Genomic DNA, 23,638 nt, shown 5'->3' on the forward strand with positions numbered 1-23,638 from the left:
TTTTTGGTTGTAATTTTTTGTGTCTCCAAAGCTGTCTTCAGTTCAGTTCTGGTTTTGGTTATTTCTTGTCTTATGCTAGCTTTGGGGTTGGTTTGCTCCTGCTTCTCTAGTTCTTTTAGTTGTAATGTTCAGTTTTTATTTTTTATTTATTTTTTATTTTTTTTGAGACAGAGTCTCGCTCTGTCGCCCAGGCTGCAGTGCAATGGCGCAATCTCAGCTCACTGCAAGCACCGCCTCCTGGGTTTACGCCATTCTCCTGCCTCAGCCTCCCGAGTAGCTGGGACTACAGGCACCCACCACCTCGCCCGGCTAGTTTTTTGTATTTTTTAGTAGAGATGGGGTTTCACCATGTTAGCCAGGATGGTCTCGATCTTCTGACATCGTGATCCGCCTGTCTTGGCCTCCCAAAGTGCTGGGATTACAGGCTTGAGCCACCGCACCTGGCCATAATGTTCAGTTTTCAAATTGAGATCTTTTTAACTTTGTGATGTGGGCATTTAGTGTCATAAATTTCCCTCTTAATGCTGCCTTAGCTGTGTCCCAGAGATTCTAGTATGTTGTAGTTTTGTTCTCAGTAGTTTCAAAGAACATCTTGATTTCCACTGTAATTTCATTGTTTACCCTAATGTCATTCAGGTGCAAGTTGTTTAATTTCCATGTAATTGTATGGTGGTAATTGATTTTCTTAGTCTTGAATTACATTTTTATTGTGCTGTGGTCTGAGAGTGGTTGGTATGATGTTGGTTCTTTTGCATTTTCTGAGGAATGTCTTATGTCCAATTGTGTGGTCAATTTTAGAGTATGTGCCAACTGGTGATGGGCAGAATATATATTCTGTTGTTTTTTTGGGAAGCATTCTGTAGATGTCTGTCAGGATCATTTGGTTCAATATTGAGTTCAGGTCCTGAATATCTTTGTTAATTTTCTGCCTGGAGGATCTATCTATTACTGTCAGTGGGTGTTGAAATCTCCCACTATTATTGTTTGGGAGTCTAAGTCTCTTTGAAGGTCTTTAAGAACTTGCTTTATGAATCTGGGTTCTCCTGTGTTGAATGCATGTATGTTTAATATAATTAGGTTAGTTAAGTCTTCTTGTTGAATTGAACCCTTTACCATTATGTAATGCCCTTCTTTGCCTTTTTAAATCTTTGGTGGTTTAAAGTCTGTTTTGTCTGAAATTAAGTTCACAATCCCTGCTTTTTTTTTTGTTGTTTTCTGTTTGCTTGGTAGATTTTTCTCCACTCCTTTATTTTAGGCCTATGGATGTCATTGCATGTGAAATGGATCTCTTGAAGACAGCACACCATTGGGTCTTACCTCTTTGTCCAGGTTGCCACTCCATACCTTTTAATTAGGACATTTAACCCATTTACATTCAAGGTTAGTATTGACATGTGTGGCTTTAATGCTGTCATTGTGTTATTAGGTTGTTATTATGCTGGTTTTTGTGTGGTTGCTTTATAGTGTCACTGGTCTGTGTACTTAAGTGTGTTTTTGTAGTGACTGATAACTAGTCTTTTCTTTCCATATTTAGTGCTTCTTTTAGGGGCTCTTGTAAGCCAGGTCTTGTGGTACCAGATTCTCTCAGTATTTGCTTGTCTATAAAGGATCTTATTTCTCCTTTGCTTATGAAGTTAGTTTGGCTGGATATGCAACTATTGGTTGGAATTTCTAAGAATGTTAACTATTGGTTGGAATTTCTAAGAATGTTGAATATAGGCCCCCAATATTTTCTGGCTTGTAGGTTTTGTGCTGAGAGGTCTGCTATTATTCTGATGGGCTTCCCTTTGTAGGTGACCAGTCCTTTCTCTCTAGCTGCCTTTAACATTTTTCTCTTTCATTTTGACCTTGGAGACTCTGATGATTATGTGTCTCGAGGATGATCTTCTTGTGAAGTGTTTTTTGGGGTTCTCTGCATTCCTGATTTTGAATGTTGGCCTCTCTAGCTAGATTGGGTAAATTTTCATAGATGATATCCTGAAAAATGTTTTCCAAGTTGCTTCCATTATCCCTGTCTCTTTCAGGGATGCCAATGCATTGTAGATTTGGCCTCTCTACATAATCCCATGTTTCTTGGAGGTTTGTTTGTTCCTTTTCATTCTCTCTCTCTTTTTATTCTTGTTCATCTTACTTTAAAAAGCCAGTCTTCAAGCTCTGAGTTTCTTTCCTCAGCTTTTTGTATTCTGCTTTTCATACTTATGAATGCATTATTAAATGATTTTAGTGTGGTTTCAGATCTATTAGGTTAGTTACATTCTTTTCTATACTGGCTATTTTGTCTGTCAGCTCCTGTACCATTTTATTGTGATTCTTAGTTTCCTTAGTTTGAATTTCAAGATTCTCCTTAATCTCAACAATCTTTGTTGTTATCCATATTCTGAATTCTCTTTCTGTCATTTGAGCCATCTCAGCTGAGTTAAGAACTCTTCTTGAAGAACTAGTATGATCATATGGAGGAAAGAAGACATTCTGGCTTTTGTAGTTGTCGGAGTTCTTGTGCTGTTTTTTCCTCATCTTTGTGCACTAATGTTCCTTCAGTTTTTGAAGTTGCTGTCCTTTGGATGGGCTTTCTTTTTCTTTTATCCTATTTGATGATATTAGGGGTTTGTTTGTGGTGTAAGATGGGTTCAATCAACTGGCTTCATTTCTGGAATGTTTTAGAGGTCCAAGGCTCAGCTCAGGACCCCTGAACTTCATGCTCTAACTCTAGGGTTCTGGTATTGGGCCCTGGTTTTGTCCTTTGGCTTCTTGAGGTTAGGAAGGAAGCTGCTGCACTGGAGGGGCCATGGTACTCCAAGCTGGTCACAACAATCTAATGGTCACAGCACTCTAATAGGTGGTGCCAGCCAAAGCACTTCATAGGGCAGTAGCAGCGGGATCCATCCTGGTTCACATGTACCAGCAACAGTGACAGTGGCAGCATGTCAGGGTGCACACTCATGGGCTTTACCAGGGTGCTATATAATTAGGTTAGTTAAGTCTTCTTAACACACACTATCATGTGTGTGCACATGCACCCTTCCCTGTCACTGCTGCAAATGTGAGTGCACCACACCCCTACCCCTTGCTGAGCAGCCATTGTCACTGGAGCATTGGCAGGTACAGAGCTCACTAACCCTGGCTGGTGCCAAGCTGCCAGCCTTCATGTGGTTGTTTGCAGCAGTATGGTGAGATCATAGCTCAGGGGTGCAGGGCTTCTGCCAGTGTCTGTGCACTCATTTGTGCCATTCATGGTGTTAGCATGGGGGCAGGTTACTGGCAGATGCAGGACTGTGTATGCCCTCTGCGAGAGTTCACACTGGTAGCCTTGGCTGCTTAGGACAGGGGTGGTTCTGCTTTTCTGCCTCTATAGTTTCTCTCTGGTGGCAGTGTCAGAACAGGGTAGTTGCAGGTGGGGGCAGGGCTAGTGTGCTCTGTGCCTGCCAATGCTCCAGTGACAATGGCTGTTCAGCAAGGGGTGGGGGCGTGGTGCACTCACATTTGCAGCAGTGACAGGGAAGGGTGCATGTGCACACACATGGTGGTGTGTAAGGGAAGGGAAGGTCCCCTGGTGCACACGTGCACCAGCAAAGTAATATTGACAGGGGAGGGCTGGCTGTGGGCGAGTGCATGCAGCAAAGTGACACAGGTGAGCCTATTGATGGGGGAGGGTGCAGGCGAGCTGGTGTGTTTCTGCAGGGGCTGCTCTGCTGGAGCACTCTGCCACTCAGGCATGGTCCACCATTGCAGAAGCTATGATCTGAGCCCCCAAGAAGTGCCTGATACTTGGAGCCCTAGGAGAGGCCAGTAGACCAAGGGGTGCTCAAGTCAAAACAGCCACATCTCATGGGCAAAACCACCCTACAGAGTTAAGGTCCAGTAGTTCCCCTAGGGCTAAAGTCTCCTGTGGCAGCAAGTTGAGCCTAGCGGCATGGGTAACCCTGGCTGTGCTTCACTACAGATGTTCTAGAACCAAACTCTCTGGGCTTCACACCAGCAGGAGCTCTGCTTCTATCACTTCTCTAAGCAGGTCTTTCTATCAGTTCAAGTGCCCGTGGTGGTCCAGGGGTCTTATCCTGCTGAGATTCCAGAGGCCCATGGTGAAACTGGGCTGCTCCTTGCCTATTTAACCCATCACTTTGTAGGAGTCACTGGAGGCCAGGAATGAGCTCTAGTGTTCCATAGCTCCATGCAGAGTTCCCATCTTCCTACCCCTTCAGCCCAGCTTCTGCTTCTTCTCTCCACCTACTTTCAATGCCTTGCCTCTGAAGAAAGGCTAGAAGTGTGCCAGCCTTTCCAATGTCCAGGTCTCTCAGTGGAAGATATTCCTCCTGGCTGTTTCTAGTTGACCATCTTTGAGGAGAAATCCCCTGATTGAAGACTTGTTTGCAGCAAAACCTATTTAATAACTCAAAACCTTCGGCTGTTGGGAATTTTAAATTCAGACATGCTTAATTGAGGCTTTAATTATGCCATTCAGTTCTGGTGCTTTGATACATTACAGCAGTATCATGGATACTGACCTCACCTTTGCTAACTGTGCACCTCAAAGCTCCTTGATTTAAATGATATTTGCATATCAAGCCCCTAAACTTAACATTGCCTTCATATTCCACATGTGGTTCAGCCTCGTTATAATACCACAGAGCCACAAAAATAAGACCCATATCAACTCAAGTTTGTGATCATTTGAAAAGGATGTCCCACATCACAGTTCCAGTTTTAGTCTCACATAAATGATATTGCTTTGGCCCAAGACTTTGACCTTGAAGATGACTTTGCCCTTTTCCCCAGAAATGACTTCATCCAGGACACTGAGACCACCACCCCAGCAACATCCATAGGCTGGCTTTCCTACGGATCTAAAAAACTGGACATAGGACATTTATCATTTTACTTCCTTTGATAAAGGAAATTCTGTTTCATTTCCTGAGTTCACCATTTGCTTAGCTTATACTCTTGTTCTCTGCCAAAATGTACCTCTTTATACTTCCATGTCTAAAGGAAAATCTGGTAGAGTGTACCACTCTTTGAGTCATTCTAATAATTAATGAGATTATTGCTTTCCCGAGGAAGCAACTGCCTCATACGGGTTCACCCCTTAACCCCCTGGAGAGAGGACCTCCCATTGCCCATTACCTCCTCTGACACTTTCCACTCCAGGTTGCCACCGCAACATCCTGTCCTGCATCCATGACCCACAGCTGCTACCTCTTCCCCCAGGTTACAAACGTCATTAATCTTTACATATACCTTACTTAACTAACTTCATACTCTCCAAAAATGTAATTGTTGGACCTGCCACCTTAAGCCCTGGAATGTACCAAGAGATTACTATCACACACACAAAAATATAGCTCATGTTTTAACATACTTTAACTCAATCAGTATATTGTTAGAGATCCTGGAAATCCCGGATCTGTTTTCTTGGCTAAGGCCATACAATGTGAAACTTGATTATGAACCAGTCTACAAGGACTCTTCATACTCCTACTTGTTTTCCTCCTTTTTAAGGAGAAAATAATAAAATGGGTTTTTTTTTGTTTTTTTTTTTTTTTGCATGCAATTTAGTGCAATGTATGCACTACTTACTAAAATCTTCTCTACAATTTAGGCCACTCAAATACTTCAAGTAATCAAGCTTAACACTAATGTGGAGATCAAGAAGTCAATTTTAATATAGTTTTCATGTAAAAAAAATACCTTCTAGTCCCCGTTTTGAGCCCCTAATAGTCAGTCAGCTCCCCTTCTTGAATATCTGATTTAAGTCCCTCCAACCACTTCCCTTATCTGGATCTCACACTGTTTGTCACTGTATACCTGCCCTACTTGCCCAGGGCCAAGTACCAGACAACTACAAACAGCCCCATGGACAGCTATGTCCCAGAGCTTCTGAAGTTATTCAAATTAGCTAATGCACAGGGTTCTCAGGGAACCTAATTCTGCTCCAGTTGCCGTATATAAGGTGCTCTCTACAGCTCCAGTGTGTTGTTACCCTGTCCCTGTGTGCAACCGCTCTGTGGCCCTACATGGAACTCTTCTCTTGTTTGGAGCTATAAGTAACAAAGAGGTTTGCCTTTCATCTATCCAAGAGTTTTCGTGTTGTGTCCTGTCATCAAAAGAATCTTTAATCTTATAAAACAGAAGGGTAGAATCTTTGCTTCTGTCCTAGTTTCCAATGGTTTCCTGGCAACCTTTGGTTTTCCTTGGCTTGTAGAAGAAACATCACTCAGATCTCTGCCTTTATCTTCACGTGGTGTTCCTGTGTATGCGCCCAGTTTTCCTCGTTTTATAAGGGCACCATAAGAAGCTAAGAAGTACAAAGGAAGAAAAAAAGAAAAAACCAAAGACACCAGTCATATTGGATTAGGGACCAATCTATTTCAGCAAGGCCACATCTTAACTAATTATATCTCCAAAGACCCTATTTCCAAATAAGATCATCTTCTGAGGTACTGGGGATTAGAATTTCAACAAATAAATGTTGGGCGGGGGTTGCACTATTCAACCCATGACTGAAAGTACTTATTAAAGACACACATGTGACTATCTTATAACCCAACAATTTAATTCCTAGGTGTATATCCAAGAAAATGAATGTACACATAGACCAAAAATTATGTACAAAACAAGAATGTTCTTAGAAGCCTTATATTAGCCCCAAACTGGGACAATCTAAATCTATAGAGAAATGGATGAATAAATTGTGACATAGTTATTAAAAATTTACTATACAGCATTAAAAATTGAACTATGCAAAGAATTTCATGTATGTGAAGTTCAAAAACTGTCAGAATGAATTAGTGCTATTAGAAGTCTGAGTTGTGTTTATCTTTGGAGGAGAGGGTATTGGCAGAGAAGGAACAAAGGACACTTTGAATAATAAAAATTATCAACACCTTGGTTTTGGAAGTAATTAGATAAGTGCATATATATGTAGAAATTCATCAAGCTGTACACTCAAGGTTTGTTCATTTTACCATATTTAATTTATACTCTCAAAATACTACTTTTTAAATGAATTGTTATATGATTTATCTTCCTACTTCAATGCTGTGGGAGAAGCAATGAGTTGTAAGCATTGGCTTTTTTGCTTTATTACTCAGCAAACCTCGCTGACATTTCCCATCAGTGGCTTATCAGTCAAAAACGTATAAAATGAAAGCAAAAGTTAAAGATAAGCAAGATAATGAAGAAATACATTTTGCAATCCTGTTGAAGAGAGAATAAGCAAAAGTGACCAAGAGAAACAGATTCACTGAGTCTGTTGATTGATTTAAAGTGGATTTATGTTTAAGTAGAAAACCACTCCAAATGCATACTTTAGGAAAGATGTCAGCTTCAAGATTACTGATCTCCATCATTATCATGGTGTCTGGTAAGTCTGATACTGTGACATTTTCAGCTGAAAATAAAGCTTTCTTTCAATGATTATGAGGATAATCTTGATCTGCTTACTTATAAGGTGTTTCTTGACTTGTTCTAGCAGCAGTGATAAATGTGTACATTATCCAGCAAAACTCCTTCTGAGTTACCTTATCTCAATGGTGTACTGACTAGGTGACTAGCTGAATTCAGAGTAATTGAGGGCTGGGATTGAAGTGAAACTAAAATTTTGTGACCTAAAAGTGGTCCTGGGCTTCTTTTGTTGGTAGATTTTTAAAATTACTGATTCAATTTGATAACTTATTAGTTTGCTTAGGATTTCAATTTCTCCTGATTCAATCTTGGGAGGTTGCATATTTTCAGGAATTCATCAATCTCTTCTAGGTTTTTCTAGTTTGTGTTTATAGAGGTGTTTATAATAGTCTCTGAGGGTCTTTTGTATTTCTATGAGATCAATTGTAATGTCACCTGTGTAATATCTGATTGTACTTATTTGGACCTCCTCTCTTTTTTTTTCTTTATTAATCCAGCTAGTACTCTATTGATCTTGTTTGTCTTTTCAAGGAGTCACCTTTTGGTTTTGTTGATCCTTTGTATAGATTTTTGGATCTCAATTTCATTCAGTTCTGCTCTGATTTTAGTCATGTATTTTCTTCTGCTGGCTTTGGGGTTAGTTTATTCTTGTTTTTCTAATTCTTTTCCATCTTCTTCTTCTGCTTTTTTTTTTTTTTTTTTTTTTGAGATGGAGTTTAGCTCTTATTGCCCAGGCTGGAGTGCAGTGGTGCCTTCTTGGCTCACTGCAACCTCTGCCTCCTGGGTTCAAGAGATTCTCCTGCCTCAGCCTCCTGAGTAGCTGGGACTACAGGTACCCACCACCACGTCTGGCTAATTTTTGTATTATTAGTAGAGTCAGGGTTTTACCATGCTGGCCAGGCTGGTCTCGAACTCCTGACCTTGTGATCCACCTGCCTAAGCCTCCCAAAGTGCTGGGATTACAGGCGTGAGCCATGGTACCTGGCCTTTTCTAGTTCTTCTAAGTGTGATGTTAGATTGTTAATATGAGATCTTTCTAACTTCTTGATGTAGGTGTTTAGCACTATAAACTTTTAACACTGTTTGTGCTGCATCTTAGGGTTTTTTTAATGTCATGTCTCTGTTTTAATTAATTTTAAACATTTTTTAATTTCTTCCTTAATTTTATTGTCTACCCAAAACTTACTGAGGATCAAGTTGTTTAATTTGCATGTATTTGTAGAGTTTTCAGAGACATGCTTGATATTGATTTCTATTTTTATTCCACTGTGGTCTGAGAGTATGGTTGGCATGATTTTGACATTTTCTAATTTATTGACACTTGTTTTATGGTTGAGCATGTGTCTGACCTCAGAGTATGTTCCATATGTAGATGAGAAAAATGGATATTCTGTGGTCTTTGGGTGGAGTAGTCTGTAGATGTCTGTTAGTCCCAATTGATCAAATATTACATTTAAGACCAGAATTCTTTTCTTAGTTTTCTGCCTTGATGATCTAACGCTGTTGGTGGGATATTGAAGTCTCCAACCATTATTAAATGGCTAAGTCTTTCCATAGGATTAGAAGTACTTTTTATTTTTTTATTTTTTTATTCTGAGTGTCCAATGTCGGGCATGTATATATTTAGGATAGTTAACTCTTTTTTTGATTTGAAACCTTTATCATTGTGTAATGCTCCTCTTTGTCCTTTTTTTTTTTTTTTTTTTTTTTTTTTTTGCTGTTGTTGGTTTAAATTCTATTTTGTCTGATATAAGAATAGTGACCCCTGCTCTTTTTTGTTTTCCATTTGTGTGATAGATCTTTTTCCAACCCTTTACTTTTAGCCTGTGTGTTTTGTTACATGTGAGATGGTTCTCTGGAAGCCAGCAGATGGTTATGTCTCGTTCTTTTATCCAACTTGCCACTCTGTGCCTTTCAAGGGGCACATTTAGGTTATTTAATTCCAGATTAATATTGATATATGAAGTTTTGACCCTGTTGTGATGCTGTTAGCTAGTTGCTTTGTAGTCTTGATTGTGTAGTTTCTTTATAGGGCTATACACTTAAGTGTGTCTTTGTAGTAACAGGTATTGTTCTTAAATTTCCATGTTTAGAACTCCCTTAGGGATCTCTGGTAAGGTTGGCCTTGTGGCAGTGAATTCTCTTAGTGTTTGCTTGCTTAGGAAAGATTATATTTCTCTTTGCTTATGAAGCTTAATTGGAGAGTATGAAATTCTTAGTTGGAATTTCTTTTCTCTAAGGATACTGAAAATAGACCCCAATCTCTTCTGGCTTATAAATTTTCTGCTGAGATGTCTGCTTTTAATCTAATGGGGTTCCTTTGTAAGTGAGCTGGCCCTTTTCTCCAGCTGCTTTTAAGATTTTTTTATTTCACATCGACCTTGGAAAGTCTAATGACTATGTGTCTTGGGGATGGTCATCTTGCGTAGCATCTTGCAGTTGTCTGAATTTCTCAAATTTGCATGTTGGCCTCTTTAGTGAGATTGGGTAAATTTTTGTTGACTATATCCTCAAATACGTTTTCTAAGCTGCTTACTCTCTCTTCCTGTCTAGGGCAAAGTTTAGGTTACCAGGAGGCCCACAACTCCTTGGGGACCTGCTGGTCCTCTAAGCTTGGCAGAGTCACAGCAGGTTGTGGGGTATGTCTGTGGGTGTTCTGGCAATGCAGTGGGTAAAGAGATGAGTATCCCTGGGCAAGACTCTTGCTGCAAGTGTGCACTGGTGTATTGGGGGAACCCACCTCCAGTATTTCAACGTAGGTTATTTCTATTTTCCATAAGTGTCGGCCAGCTGAGAAATAAAGAGAGACAGTACAAAGAGAGGAATTTTACAGCTGGGCCACCAGGGGTGACATCACATGTTGGTAGGACTGTGATGCCCACCTGGGCCTCAAAACCAGCAAGTTTTTATTAAGGGTTTCAAAAGGGGAGGGGATGTAAAAACAGGGAGTAAGTACAAAGATCACATGCTTCAAAGGGCAAAAAGCAGAACTACTAATAAGGGTCTAACAAAGATCTCATGCTTCTGAGGAAACAGGACAAAAGGCAAAAGCAGAACTACTGATAAGGGTCTATGTTCTGCGGTGCATGTATTGTCTTGATAAACATCTTAAACAACAGAAAACAGGGTCTGAGAGCAGAGAACCAGTCTGACCACAAATTTAGCAGGGCAGAGTTTTTCCCCACCCTAGTAAGACTGAGGGTACTGCAGGAGACCAGGGCATATCTCAGTCCTTATCTCAACCACATAAGACAGACATTCCCAGAGCAGCCATTTATAGACCTCCCTTCAGGAATGCATTCCTTTTCCAGGGTATTAATATTAATATTCCTTGCTAGGAAAAGAATTTAGTGATATCTCTCCTAGTTGCACATCCATTTATAGACTCTCTGCAGGAAGGAAAATATGGCTCTTTTTGCCCGACCCTGCAGGTAGTCAGACCTTGTGGTTGTCTTCCTTTGTTCCCTAAAAATCACTGTGATTCTGTTGCTTTTCAAGGTGCACCGATTTCATATTGTTCAAATACACATGTTTTACAATCAATTTGTACAGTTAACACAATTATCACAGTGGTCCTGAGGTGATGTACATCCTCAGCTTTTTTTTTTTTTTTTTTTTTTTTTTTGAGACGGAGTCTCGTTCTGTCGCCCAGGCTGGAGTGCAGTGGCCGGATCTCAGCTCACTGCAAGCTCCGCCTCCCGGGTTTACGCCATTCTCCTGCCTCAGCCTCCGAGTAGCTGGGACTACAGGCGCCGCCACCTTGCCCGGCTAGTTTTTTGTATTTTTTAGTAGAGATGGGGTTTCACTGTGTTAGCCAGGATGGTCTCGATTTCCTGACCTCATGATCGGCCTGTCTCGGCCTCCCAAAGTGCTGGGATTACAGGCTTGAGCCACCGCGCCCGGCCACATCCTCAGCTTATGAGGATAACAGGATTAAGAGATTAACGTAAAGACAGGCATAAGAAATTATAAAAGTATTATTTGGGAACTGATAAATGTCCATGAAATCTTCACAATTTACGTTTCTCTTCCACAGCTCCAGCCAGTCCCTCCATTTGGGGTCCCTGACTTCCCGCAACACTGGTGTGGTGCCTGTAGCCTGGATTCTTTGCCCAGAACATGGTTGTGAAGACCACCCAGCTTGTGCTCTCCTGACCAGTTTTCCCTGTGGTGTCAGTCCCAGGAGCAGGCCCAACCAGCTAGTTTTGTCCCAAGCCTTTTGTGTACAGATCACTGAGGTGTTCCAGATGTTGTGGGCTGTGGAGATCCCTTGGGCAGAAGCTGCAGATGGCCAATAGGCTAAACCCTTATTCGATCAGTCTCACAGATAAAGGGATGCCCAACTACCATGCCAAAACACAAACCTACTCCTCACTCTTCTCAGTGTTCTGTGAGTGGGGGCTCCTCCCTAGCTTGAACTTAGGCCGCAGATCTCATCTTGATACCTCTGGGTGGTGTGCTTGAACCCTGGACTTTGGGATCGAGTGCATGGTTTTATCCTCTGACACCTCAATATTGAGCACCAGGTGTGCTGGGGAGGCCAAACTGCTCCCAGGCCACTGCAAAACACTCAGGTGGGGAAATGGAGGCTGTGCTGTGTGCACCCTATTTCAGGAGTGGCCAGGCATGGGCCTTGGGTGGGGTTGGTGGACAAGGGTAGATTAGATACACCCTAGTCCTGTGGGAAAGGCAGCCCTTCCTTCTGCCAGCCTGGCAGTCAGCAAGGACTAGAATCACTCATAAAAAGATGGCAAACCTTGGTGATGGCCGTATATGGTTGTGTTTTGCTGCACCTGCCCCACATGAGAAATCTTCTAGGTGCCACACAGGTTTGAGCTGTGCCTCTGCCTATTCTTTGGGCATTAAGTAACCATGTATTAGTTCATTCTCACGTTGCTATAAAGAACTACCCAAGAATGGGTAATTTATAAAGAAAAGAGGTTTAATTGACTCACTGTTCCACAGGCAGCATGACTGGGGAGGCCTCAAAAAACTTACAATCATGGCAGAAAGGTGAAGGGAAAGCAAGCATGTCTTCAAATGGCCAGCAGAAGGTGAGGAGGTGCTCCATACTTTTAAACAAGCAGATCTTGTGAGAATTCTATCATGAGACAGCACCAGGTGGAGGGTGCTAAACCATTAGAAACCACCCCATGATCCAGTCACCCCCGATCAGGCCCCCCTCAGGATCACAATTTACAATGAGATTTGGGTGGGAAACCAAACTATATCAAACTATCAATATATTTTTCCTCTTTTCTCTTGCTATCACTAACATACATTCCGTATCTCTGACTGGGATTAAGGGGCAGATCTGTGGTTATGAAATAACTTTGGACTGTGTGATGCTAATAGCTCCTAAGAATCAAAACAACAACCATTACTTTTAAATAATAATAATGATAATAATAATTAATATAAAATATGTATATAATTTATATAATAATCACAGTCACAATCAGCACATTTTTTTTCCAGGAAGAAATGACATTGTTCATGTATTAACACTCAGCAAACAATTTCAAAGTTTTTCCAGCTAGGATTCTAGCAAGAAGTGGGGAGAGTTTATGTGCAGATTTTGGAACATTTTTCCTCTGGCACTCTCGTTTTTCCATATACTGAAGTAGTTCTGATATTTTATTTTTATTTAGTGTAGACCACAATTTGGTCAATGTTTCAGCTCACTAAACAAATTAATAGTGATATGGTTTGGGTCTGTGTCCTCACTAAATCTCATGTCTAATTGTAATTCCCAGTGTGGGAGGTGGGGTCTGGTGGGAGGTCATTGGATCATGGAGGTGACATTCTTAGGAACGTGTTAGCCCTATTGCCTCAGTTCTGTTTGCATGATAGTGAGTGAGTTATGAGATCTGGTTGTTTAAAAGTGTGTAGCATCTCCCACCCACACCTCCTTCCTCCTGCTCTGGGCGTGTGAACATGCCTGTTCTGGCTTTGCCTTCTGCCATGAGTAAAAGCTCCCTGACGCCTTCCCAGAAGCAGATGCCACCATGCATCCTGTGCAGCCTGTAGAACCATGAGCCGACTAAACCTCTTTTCTTTATAAATTACCCAGTCTCAGGTATTTCTTGATAGCAGTGCAAGAACTGACCAACACACACAGAGCCTTTTCTAATGCCTGGAGCTACAGCATTGAATCTAGAATCTCTGCCTAACTGGATTCATATCAATAATTTGGCCTCATTCAGCTTTGTCTTTTTCATTATTCCACATCCTTAATATTCATTCCTATACATATTGTCTAGATTTATAACTGTATCCATTGGAAAAGTCATATAGCTCTTTTGGTGCGTGGTGTAACTCCTTGTGGATCACACTATACCTCACTTTTTGCGCCCTGCGGGGACTCAAGTCTGGTTATAAGTCTGGAAGCAAAGAGGAGTGAGGGGGAAGATCCTGAGGAGAATAGAAAGTGTCTTTTAAGGCAACTAGTTGAAGAAAAATCATTATAGTTTCTTCAGGCAAAGCAGGGGGTTAACCACTTCAAACAGGGGTAGGAGGACTGCTTCTATGGGCAAAGACTTAGGAGATTTTAGAGATTTTACGTGTTCAATTTCCTCAGCTTTTGCCTATATGTTCACATTCCAATTTTCAGGATCCCATTCCTTTCCAATCAATAACCTCACTCTAGCCGAGGATACCCTGACAAGTTAGGAATTCAATTTGTGTTGTCATTTAACCACTTACGGGATAAGTTTTGGTATCTGGAAACTTCAGCCTTGCTGAGAAGATAGGGGGTTTCTTTCATGGCAGACGTAGATACTTCCAGTTCATTCATATAGTTTGAGATTTTGATATAGTTTGAGAATTTGAAGCCCTGAACTCATCTTTTTCTTTATCTGTTTGCCCAGCAAATTAGGAGAAACCAGTCAATCTCATTATATATAAATGTCCTAAAGTACCAAACACATGATCACTCAGACCTTGCCTTTTATAAGTATTTGACTAGGATTATCCAGTGGTGACATTTTTGCATATCTCTACTGTTACTTCATGCCATGGGCTATCAGTGTGCCCTCTAGCACTAGAAATGCAGTCATTAGTGCTTTTAAATCTAATTAGATTAGATGACCAATTCCAGAAAACCCCGAACCAATTCTGAAAATTCATCCTTAATATTCTGTTTCTTGAGGACCGCTTATGGTACCAAATCTGTATCAGTCAGGGTTCCACCAGAGAAATGTAATAAGTAGAAAGTATGTATATGTACGTGTGTGTGTGTATGTGTGTGGGTGTTATTTCAAGGAATTAATTATTGAAATTGTGGAAGCTTGTAAGTTTGAAATTTATAGGGTGGACTGGTAGTCTGGAAACTTTTGAGCAGAAACTAATGCAACTAATGCTGCCGTCTTAAGGAAGACTTTTTTTTCTTACTCTGGAAAACATCACTTTTTCTCTTAAGGCCTTTCAGCTGATTGAGTGAGGCCCATCTTCTTTATTGAGAATAATCTCCTTTACTTAAAATCAACTGATTGTAGTTATTAATCACATACAAAATACCTTCACAACAATGCTTAAATTAGTGTTTGATTGAATGATTGACTACTATACTTTAGCCAACTTGACATATAAAGCTAGCTGTCACAGGAGGATACACATTTTTTTCAGGGGAACACAGAATATTTACCAAGGCAGACCATTAAATGAGCTGTAAAACAAATCACAATAAATTTAAATTTACCTAAGTAATTATTTTAAAAAGGCTTTCTGTTATTGAGACCAGCAAATGATCTTGTGGTTTCCTGTCTCCTTGTCATTTTTTACCTTGAGAGGTTTCCCTTACCTTTTTTGCAAATTCAGCCATGCATTTGGAACAGGAATTGTATTCATCCTATACTTCTAAAGCTTTTTTGGAAGTGGGGGAGGTTGTCTATCATTTCTATAATAGTTCTGGAAATGGAACTTTACTCCTGGGCCCTGCATTGAACTCTTCCACTGATTAGAAGTGGGTGTGGCTGGCAAAAGACTGGTAGAGACTGATCTGTTATAATAATATTGGATGAATCATTTATTCATAACTGCAAAAGAAATGTCAAAATCCTGACATACATGCATTTATTTAGTTATGATCTCACAGTGATTTCTTTTATGTAGAGGTTTTTGTGATTTTTGGTGTGATTATTAATTCATTTAAGGAATTGAAATGTTGTTTTCTGTGATCATAATATAAGAAATCAGGGGATTCTAGTCCTCTTTGAGTAAATAAAGTTTATTAATTTTCTCCATATTTCTTCTCTAAATATTTTCTAGCTTCAGATAATAATTCCCATCTGATGACACAACTGGAAATGCAGAGCCAGAGAATACTTCTTAATGAAAGTAAAATGCTCACTTACTTAATAACCAGTTTGATGGGAGGGTTGGATCCCCAGCAGAAACATTTATATGGTCATTTGTCTTGTGTGCAATTGTAACAGATACCTCTCTGCACACTTTTGCTTGAAGACCAAGCAAGGACCTACTTATTCAATTTAATTCAACAACAACAAAAAACAAACAAGTAGATTTCTTAGTAGCACACAAAAATGTGCTTGGTAAAATAGAAGCTAAAAAGAGGAAAACTTACAGCACCTTCAAGTAGTCTACATATTCTGGTCTTGGAATTAGACAAGGACACAGATTTATATTACAAGGTAAATGAGATGAGCACTGTAATACAAAATCAATACAAAATCAGTGTATTACAGATCGTAGCTTTTGCACAGGCTATAGAAGTATTTCAGAAGGCATAAATTATTGGAAAAAAGAGGCTAGGGGATCATTGTGGACTAAAGTACAGGGTAGAAAGGCACATAAAATGTTCAGCCAATAGAAACAGTCTGGGGTGGGAGGAGTTTAGTGTGCATGCTGGATTGCAGTGAGAGCAGAGCCGGGAAAGTCAAGTTGTACTCAAATAGCTGAAGGAAGTAGGAAAGGTAGTAATAAAGTCAAAAGAAGAACTGCATGAATTAAGAAGTGGAAAGCTAGCATTTATAAATAATTCCAAGAATTGATTTTTTTTAATGGGATAAAGACTATTCTAAATGGGAAGTAAAGAAAAAAAATACACAAAATATGGGGAGAAAATCAACAATTAACAACAAATAGCAAGAAACCAAAGAAATGTAAGAGAATATTTTGTACAATTTCTCCTATTAAATTAGAAAACTTCCATGAAATATATTTTTTAGTGGAAAACTAAATTAGCAACTGGCTCAAGATGAGATGGAAAACGTGAGCAGATAGAGAACCATAGAAGAAATTGAGAATTACTGCCAAAAAATGTGTGGCCTTAGATTGCTATGTAAAAGAAATAGTTTATATCACTTTAAGCCTTTAAGGAACAGATAATTTTTATGTCATTTAGTTTTTCCATAGACTAGGGAAAGGAGAAGTGTTTTCTAAATTTTACAAGTATAACTCAGATATTAAATCCTGACACAGTTAGTATACAAAAAAATTTCTAAGCTAATTTCACTTGTAAATGCAGAGGCAAAGATTCCACATATCAGCATATCAAATCAATAGTGCACTAAAAGAATTAAACCAACAACAAGGTAATATTTTTAGGAATGTAAAATAGTTGATATTAAATAATCTACTAATATACTTTACCTAATTTTAGATTAAAGAGAAAAAGAATTTCACAAACTGTTCAGTATATGTCAAAAGGGTGTTTGATAAATTTGTCGCTGATGACTTATAAAACATCCTAGTGAAATTAGGATCAAAGATACATCCACGGCATGACTGAGACTGAGTCTTAAGCATAGACCCCTGAGTGGTCTGAGGCCTGGTTGCCAGGCCCTTATAAGACCTTCTTGATTTACACATACTTAATGATTTACAATTAAAGCTGGTTATGAGAGTACAAAAAGCATATTTCTCCCTACTCCCATTATATAAAAACAGTCCTATTGATGCAGTGGCGGGCTGTCTGGAGTGGCCATGGCCATCAAGCCAGCTGCAGAAGGGAGGTGCGGGCGGTGCAGCAGGACTGGCTGTGAGAGCCGCAGTGGTGGTGGTGGGACCTCTGTGCTCCGTGTCCCCGAGACAGCTGACCGCACTACCCCCACCCTCGCATAGCCAGGCAGGACCCACTCCCAGGCACTGAGCCTTTACTACGGCCTCAGCCTCACCCCCTACTTCATCCTGGGAGCCTGCAAGCACCTGGCTGAAGGCACAGTCAGGACTCACATTGCTGGCACTGGTTGCATTGGGTTCCTTTGTGCACGGTTGACTGGGGCCACCATGCCACCTGCTCTTTGCCCACTGCTGCTGTGGGGAAAACACAGAGAGGAGGTGCAGCCAGGGCTGTGCATTCCATGAAGCCAACAGGAGCTGGGAACAAGTGGGAACCCTTCCCCTTCCAAGTTGGCAGAGCAGGAGTTCCCCAGGTGCAACTGTAGCCGCCCAAGCTGTGGCTGCAACCTGGGCACCCCTGTGCTCTTGGGAGCTGGGAACAGGCAGGAGCCCTGCCACCTTGGCCCCCTCCAGACTTTGGGCACCAATAAGCACGGGAGGAAGGCCAAAGGGGGTTGCTGAGGGCAGCTTACTGCTGGCCTGCAGGTGCCCCTCGGCATGAACAGTGTGGGCGCCATGAAGAACCGCAGGAGGTGGAGAGGCTCCAGGGCGGAAAGGTGCAGGTCCCTGGTAAAACCCTGCCTTTGAGCCAGGAAGGCCTGAAGCCTTGGGGCTGGGCTACTGGTCCCACAAACTGAAATTGGAACTTGTGATGCTTTTTCTGAGCCCATCTATGGGCACCCATGGACCAACTGACATGCACTTTCTCCCCTCTGGGGCCCATAAAAGCCCTAGATTTAGAAAGACTTGAAGAGAAGATGGGACAACCAGCTGCAGAGAGGAGCTACCTTCTCTGCTGAAAGCTGAATAGATAATGGGACAACCTGCCTGTAGAGAGGACCTGCCCACTATAGGGTTTCCTCTCGGCTAGGAGCTGAACACTCAATGGGATGACCTGCCTGTAGAGAGGAGCTACCCACTCTAGGGTTTCTTCTCTGCTGGGAACCAAACACTCACCAGGACACACTGGCTGCAGAAAGGAGCTACCCATTCGGGTCTCCTCAGAGCTGTTCTATTGCTCAGTAAAGCTCCTCTTAACCTTGCTCGCCCTCCACTTCTCTGCGTACCTCATTCTTCCTAGTCACAGGACAAGAACTCACTACCTGCCAAATGATAGGGTTAAAAGAGCTGTAACACAAACAGGGCTGAAACACGCCCCTCGCTTGCCACATTGTGGGTGACAAGGAGAGAAGAGAGAAGGAGAGAAGAGCTGTGGCACTTTGGGGAGCCCAGACCTAGGAGCTCCCTGAGCCAGGGCTGTGACACCCTTTTTACGGCTCTGCAGTTCCTGGTGTCTCCAAGCTTCTGGGCACCACCACATTCCCCAGAAGCTGTTTATGGTACGCCTGTCAAGCTGCAGCCTTGCAGGGAGCTGGCACCCATGCCAGCACCTGGAGCGGCCCACTCCTCTGCAGGTAGTGTGCCTGGCTGTGTGCAGTGGCCGGATCCCATGCTCACTCATACATTCCTTTATTGGTCTGTGCCTGGCTCGTCCTTGGCAGATTGGGATCCAGGCCAATAGTGCCAGCCAAGTGCAGCCTGCCAGGCCAAATGGGCAGAATGAGCCCAGTGGGCCACAGCAAAATTTGGGCAAAGGTGCCATTGGCCACAAAGGTTTCCAGCTGGCAAAGTGACATCCCAAAGATCCCGTAACACTATTGTCTCATGATGATCAGGCTTAAATTACCCCTGCCAAAAGGCAACTCCATGTTGTGCCTACTGGTATACAGGGGAAAGCTATAGCTTAGAGGAACTCTTAGCGCGTCTCCTGGTAGAAGTATCTCCCCTCTGAAACTTAAGATCCTAGACTCACAAATCTAAAGTTACTGGGATTTGGTAGCACAAATTCTCTAAATGAGTCAGTAAGAATGATGGTGAAGGGAGGCGGAGGTGGCAGTGAGCCGAGATCATGCCACTAAACTACAGCCTGGGCAACAAAGCGAGACTCCGTCTCAAAAAAAAAAAAAAAAAAAAAAGAATGATGGGGAGTGAGACTACCCCAGTTCTACTCCTTGTCTCTCAGATCCAGTTGATTCTATGAACTGGGGAACTGGGGACACAGCACCCTCCTAAAGGGTGGTGTCCCATCCTCATAAGATATAATTTCCAAACCTCAGTTGTGCCTTCAAGAGGCTATGCCAGTGCTCCACCAAGCTGGCAATTTCTGAATGCATCCGCATGCCTCTACCCCACACCTTCTTGTCCTCTCCCTTCCAATTTTGACTCTTCCAGGTCTCTGACCAAACAAGCCAAACCATTTGCCACCGCTCATGAGTTTATCTCTTTTATTACTGAATCATTTTTTACTTGAGTTTTTTTCATCATCTCTGTCTTTCAGGGCCAGAACACAGTGGGGCTACAGTGCTGCAACAGTCTACTTTTGGCTTATATCACAGACTGAGGCAACCCATCCACAAGCTAAGCTTTGGGTGTTGGTCCTAGGGAACTTACAGGGAGGGCTTAGATGTGAGCTGAGGGAGAGATGACAGTGTAACAGTGGTATATGAAGTGGGGGCCTGGACCATTTGTTCACTTAAATGACTGGTGTTCTCTCTTTCTGTTTTATAATGGAATGTTGCTGGACCCACTTTACTTTATGATTTTGTGGGTCTAATAGTATGCAGCTTACAATGGGCTGTTTTAGGAGCCTGATCGTTTCGTATCCCATGATTAGATGCTCAGTCTTCACCAGGGTCCCATAGAATGCCATGAGCTATTTTTAAAAAGGCAACTAGTTATCTGCTTCAGATGACACAGATTTACCCCAGAACCCTAGGCCTGCACTGACTGTCCTACTGGACTTGTCTGAGGCTCCGCAATGCATCTTTATCACAGAATCTTCTTGTATCACAGATCTGCCTGATTTGATGAACTTTTTTTCAGGGCTGATATACTGTAGCAAGGACCTGTTACAGATTCCTTTCTTGGCCTGGAGCACATTGGACTACCATCCTATTAGAGGGTCAGAGCAGTAATCGCAAATATATAGCAGGCTGCCTCCAAAACCAAGTATTGTGCTACTCAGTGGTAGGAAGTAAGGTTAAATACTTTGTCCTTTTTTCGGGAGGAGATATATGGTAGGGTCCAGATCACTGGGCTACTAGAAACTTCACTAATGTGTCAGGCGCTGAATCTTTGTAGAATTGACTTCTCACCTCTGGAATGCATGTGATTAACTAAGGTATTCATAATAACTCTCACTTTTTGCTCAGAAGATCTAACTGATATGATGTCACCAATATAGTAGACCAATATGATGGTCCCTGCAGAATGCCCAGATAGCCTAGATCTTTATAGATTACACTGTACATGAAAGTAGAAATTAAGACAAGACCATATTTATATACTGTTTACTGTCCTGTGGAATACAAACTTACTTTTGATGTTCCTTCCTGGTGAATATTGAAAATAATGCATTTACCAGATCAATAACCACATAGTATAACTTGGAATATCTCTAGTAAAGATAGCTTATCTGGCAGAGTAGCTGCAGTTGGGGCTGATACTTTGGTAATTTTGCATTGGTCTACTATAATTCACCATCCAGTGTTTTGCAGGGATTGAACTGGTAAATTAAGTAGGAGACATAATGGGAACCACTATTTTAGTACACTTTACGTCTCTGAAAGGAGACTCATACTTAGGTCTTCAATATTAATATTTATTTACTATCTTCGCCAAGGTGAGTGGTTTGGGGGATTTCTCTTGGTCTTTCCTATTATAATAGCTCTTACTTTACAGATCAAGGAATCAACAAGACGGTCTGCAAGCTGCTAAGCATGTTCATTCTAGTTAAATATTCAGCAACTGAAAAACCTCCACTGGATAATTCTGTGGACTTTGAAGGTCTACTGTGATATAAACCAGGCCCAGGATTTCTTTTATCCCCTGACTCCGATATGTTTCTACTCTAACAGGAGGCCCTTAATGTTCTTTGTGTTCTTGGGTATCAGGATCAGTTCAGATTAGTATTCAAATAACCCTCAAAAGATATTTGTGTTCCTTTTTCCCCAGTTATGGTTACCTAAACACATGGTCACAGGTTCTTTGGTGAAGGACTAGGGGAATAACTATTGCAACAGTTCTCAAAGTGTGATTTTCAGATGGCTGGGGATAATCAAGACCCTTTCAGGGGGTCCCCTAGGTAAAAATGAGTTACAACAATAATAATAATGACAATACAGTGATGTTATTTGCCTTTCTACTGATATTTTCACTGAAAGTGCAATTGAACTGTTGTTTAAAATTACTGGTGCCTTAGCATGAATAAAGTGCAGAGTACTGTATTAGTTTGCTAGGGCTGTTGTAACAAAGAACCATAAAGTGAGAGGTAACAGAAACATATCGTGTTACAGTTCTAGAAACTAAAACTCCAAGATCAAGGTGTTGGCAGGGCAATTCTCCCTCTGAAGGCACTACGAAAGATCTGTTTCAAGCCCTTTTCCTAGCTTCTGGTACTTCCTGGCTTGTGCAGCATACCTCCAGTTTTTACATGATGCTTTCCCTATATCCATATCTGTCCAATTTGTTCTTTTTATGAGAACACCAATTGTATTGCATTAGGGGCTCACGCCACTCCAGTATGACTTTCTCTTAGCTAGTTATATTTTGTAACGATTTTATTTTCAAATAAGGGCACATCTCTGAGGGTTAGGACTTCAACATATAAATTTTAGGATATATAATTCAACCTATAAAAGGCACCAAGCTGCACCAATAGTCATTGTATTCTTCACACACTCACGTACACACACACACATTGCCTAAGAATGTCTTTGATGATTCAGTAAAAAGTATTAATGTATTAAATCTCAAGCCTTATATACAGTATCTTTTAAGTATTCTACATGATCGAATTGGAAATACATTTAATGCATTTTTGTTGCGTACCAAATCATGATGATTATCTTGAGGAAATGCATTTGTATCAAATGTTTGAGTTGCAAGCTGAACTCTTTCCAACCACCTTCTTACATCCAAGGTGGGCAAAATACTCATTAAGAAAAACAATGACTGGGTGTGATGTCTCACCCCTGTAATCCCAGCACTTTGGGAGGCCGAGGTGGGTGGATCACGAGGTCAGGAGATCGAGACCATCCTGGCTAACAAGGTGAAACCCCGTCTCTACTAAAATACAAAAAATTAGCTGAGCGTGGTGGCGGGCGCCTGTAGTCCCAGCTACTTGGGAGGCTGAGGCAGGAGAATGGCGTGAACCTAGGAGGCGGAGCTTGCAGTGCTTGCAGTGAGCTGAGATAGCGCCACTGCACTCCAGCCTGGGTGACAGAGAGATACTCCATCTCAAAACATAATAAAAATAAATAAATAAATAAATAAATAAATAAATAAAAAAGGATTTTATGGGACTTTAAATGAGACCCAGTGGGAGAAATTGGCATGTAGAAATTTTTGTCATTTTCATTTTCTTATTGTGTCCAGTTAGCACTTTACTGTCTTTACTAATATATACAAAGGCTATGCTCTGTTGCCATCCCATCCTATTGACAAGTGTGATGGTAACAGCATGGAAAATACTCATCAGAGACAATTCTTCCTGCATCAAAGCCTACAGGAGACAAATGAAACAATGGAAAAAAAAAACTGCAATGACAAGAGTATAACATAGGCCTCCAGTCCTGACTAGAATCTTGCCCTTCAGATTGATTGCTTTGTCCTCACTCATTATGGGTATTACAGGTGAATAATGGTAATACCTGATGGGAATTTCCATCATGGATATCACCCACGATGATGTCCACTGAAAAGGTCTTGGTTGTCCGTAGCCATCTGAAAACCACGCTTTGAGAATTACTGCAACAGTCATTCCCCTAGGCCATCACTGACGTACCTAATCCTAACCGTGCCAAGTGTTAGGTAAGGAACATCATATATTGTGGTATTGCACACATCATATATTGTGGTATTGCACATCATCAGATTTGGACTGAAACAAATGTCTCTCGAAATTTCATATTCTTTATGTTAAGATTGAAGCACTTTTTCCTTACCTCTCTGCAGTTCCCCCTGAAATGACCCTGTTTCTAAGCAGGCACAGAACTGTGGTGTGCAAGACAGTTGCAGCAAAGCCAGCTGCACAGATCTCCCGGACCCCACAGGGGGATTGTGTCATCGAGCAAGAATACTGGGGCAATGGCACAGTGAC

Source organism: Macaca fascicularis, chromosome 2 (assembly GCF_037993035.2).
Source record: "Macaca fascicularis isolate 582-1 chromosome 2, T2T-MFA8v1.1".
In the NCBI taxonomy this organism is placed as follows: domain Eukaryota; kingdom Metazoa; phylum Chordata; class Mammalia; order Primates; family Cercopithecidae; genus Macaca; species Macaca fascicularis.